The following is a 3,091-nucleotide window of genomic DNA, read 5'->3' as shown; positions in this document are numbered from 1 at the left end:
GTCCCTGTGCTTTGCTAAGCTTGTTTTAAGTAGGTGCTTTAGACCACTGAGCCATCTCACCAGCCCCAAAACCCTGTTTCAAAATGACATAAATAAGAATTTGGGAAAGGAAGAAGCTCCTTCCTAGAAGCAAGGCATTCACTCAAGTTTGTTGAAAATTTCAGAGTGTTCCTGGAGTCTTCTCTTTAGGACCTGTGCGTCTTGTATTAAAAAAAAAAAACAAAACAACACTATCAAGACCAGGTGTGGTGGCGCACAACTGTAATCCCAGAACTGGGGAGGCTAAAACAGGATCACTGTGAGTCAGAGCATAGTGAGACCCTGGACCAAATACATACAATTTTAAAACAAGCCCTGTTGTTGGTTTTGGTTACCCAGGCCCTGAGCTAGTTAGCTAATTGGATCGTGTCCTGTGTGAAAGTACCAAGCTAGTTGAGTGTTTCCACTTAACGTAGTTAAGCAGTGTGGTCTCCTGTACCTCTGCAACTCTGAGGAATCCTCACCAGTTTTTTCTTGGGCTTCAGGATGTAATTTCCAGGTTTCTTTGATGTTTAACTATCTCCTTAAACCACCCCCCCAAAAAAAGTAGAGATAGTCTAGGGGCTGGTGAGATAGCTCAGTAGTCTAAGTGCCTGCCTGGAAAGTGCAATGACCTGGGTTTAATTCTTGGTACTACATGCCGTGCTGGCCCCAGAACTCTGGGTACACTGTGCCAGCCACCGAAACCAGGTGTGGTGGCACTTACCTATAATCCCAGCACTGGGGAGGCTGAAGACATGAGGATCACTATGAGTCAGAGCTGCATAGTGAGACCCTGTACCAAACAAACAATAAACAAATAAGTAAAAAAGAGTCGAACACTGGTAACATAGCTAAGTAAACTTGAGATTTTTATTTATTTAAATTTTTAAATGCATTTAGTACAGGGTCTACAGGGTCTCACTACGCAGATCAGACTTGTAGTGATTCTCCTGTTTTCAGCCTCCCAAGCGCTGGGATTACAGGCATGTGCCACCACTCCCACTCTCAATTGCTGTCTCTACATGCCCTGGGGGGGCGGGGCCTGCATGGCACACCGGAGATCGAACCCTGGTCATCGAACCCTGGCTACTGCGCTCTGCCTAAGCAGGTGCTTTGGTCTGCTGAGCTATCAGGCCAGCCCTTAGAGATTTTTTTAAAATTTTGTTTTTTTTCAGAACCAGGGATTGAACTCAGGCCCTTGCGCTTGCCAGAGAAGTGCTTATTCTACTGAGTCATCTCCCTGGCCCTAGAGATTTTTAAAAAAAGATTTATTTATTTTTTTAAATCTGTTTTCTTTCTTTCTTTCTTTCTTTCTTTCTTTCTTTCTTTCTTTTTTTTTTTCTTCCAGAACCGGGGATTGAACTCAGGCCCTTGTGCTTGCCAGGGAAGTGCTTATTCCACTGAGCCATCTCCCTGGCCCTTTATTTATTTTCAATATGCAGCTTGGTTTCAGTGACCTGCACAGCATGCAGTACTGGGGATTGAACCTGGGTCTTTGCCCTCTCCAGGGAAGCACTTAGACTGCAGAGCTATCTCCCCAGCCTGTTTATTTTTTGAAGCAGGGCCTCACTATATAGTTCAGGCTGGCTTTAAATTCACTATGTATCCCAGGCTGGCCTGAAGCTCACTGTGTTCCTCCTGCCTCAACCTCCCAATTGCCCCCACACCCAATGTGCTAGACATGAGTTAAAGTACAGCTGTCCAACCATCTGACTTGCTGGTGCTGTGCCGAGTGAAGAGAAATTGCCTTAGTACGCATATAAAGTACATAATATGGCTAATGTATATAAGCACAAAGCTCCCTTTATTTTTAATATTTCTAGCCTAACCTTAAAAAAAAAAAAGGGCAAACATACACATAGAACTAGTGGGATATTTGATCTCGTTTTTGTGAAACTAATGTGCAGCCTCTGGTTGGTGGAAGTGGTGGCCATGCACTTTGGAAAATGTACCACCTGAGCCAGTCAGAGGCCCTTGGCTGTTGGTGCCCAGGAGAGAGTCCTGAGTCCTGACTCAGCCCCCAGCCCTCCGTGGTGTGCACCCTGCCTCTGTCTGCCTCAGCCTTCTCCACCAGGTGGTCTGTACTCTGACCTAGTGTGATGACTCTCAGCACCGAGCTCCCGGCAGCACCTTTCTGCTCACCCTGGGCCCGCCCCATGCACACTGGAGCTATCAGTCATTTGCAAGAGTTCAGCGCCAGGAAGGTCTTGGGGATGCCACAGTGTGCAGGGGAAGGTGGCACCCTGGGCTTTCTCATTGTAGTGACATTACAGTGACTCACCTGCAGTAGTATTTCCTTTTTTTTGAGACAGGATCTTGCTACATAGTTCAGCCTAGTCTTGAACTTACTATGCAGCCTAGACTGGCTCAAACTCACAGTGATCTTCCTCTCTCAGCCTCCTAAGCACTAGGATTACAGGTGTGTGCCACCACGCCTGGAGCTGGCATTTGCTTAATGTCAGCCTGCTCCACAAACAGCAAGCATCTTGGGGACAGGGCTCTGCTGGGTCAGCCTAGTTCTTCTTTAGTTCTTCAATACCTAGCAGAGTTCTAAGCACACCAAAGGGGTGGTGATAAAATTATTATTATTATTATTATCATCATCATCATCATCATCATCATCATCATCATCATCGTATTTTGTATTTTGGGGAAGGGTCTGCAGGATGTTCAGGGTCTCACTACTAGATCAGACTCATAGTGATCCTCCTGTTTACAGCTTCCCAATAAAAAGTATTAAATAAGAGAAGATGAAGCATTTCCATGAAGTTGTCATTTATCTATTGGACATTTTAATCCTTTTAAACTTTGTCCCTTGGGGAGGATAGATTAATTTTCTTAGCCTAGCCCAGAACTGGAGGTGTATTAATCTATGAAGTACTGAGATCACACACTGGATAGACATGCGATTGTTCCATTAAAGATACAAATGACCTGAAGCATGCTTGTAATCCCAGCAGAAGGAGGCTGAGGCAGGAGGCTGATGAGTTCAAGTCCTTCCTGGACAAATTAATGAGATTCTGTCTCAAAGAAAAAAGTAAACAGGGGCTGGGGAGATGGCTCAGTAGTA

Source organism: Octodon degus, unplaced genomic scaffold (genome assembly GCF_000260255.1).
Source record: "Octodon degus isolate 3935 unplaced genomic scaffold, OctDeg1.0 scaffold00093, whole genome shotgun sequence".
Classification (NCBI taxonomy): domain Eukaryota; kingdom Metazoa; phylum Chordata; class Mammalia; order Rodentia; family Octodontidae; genus Octodon; species Octodon degus.
This window is presented reverse-complemented; position numbering follows the sequence as displayed.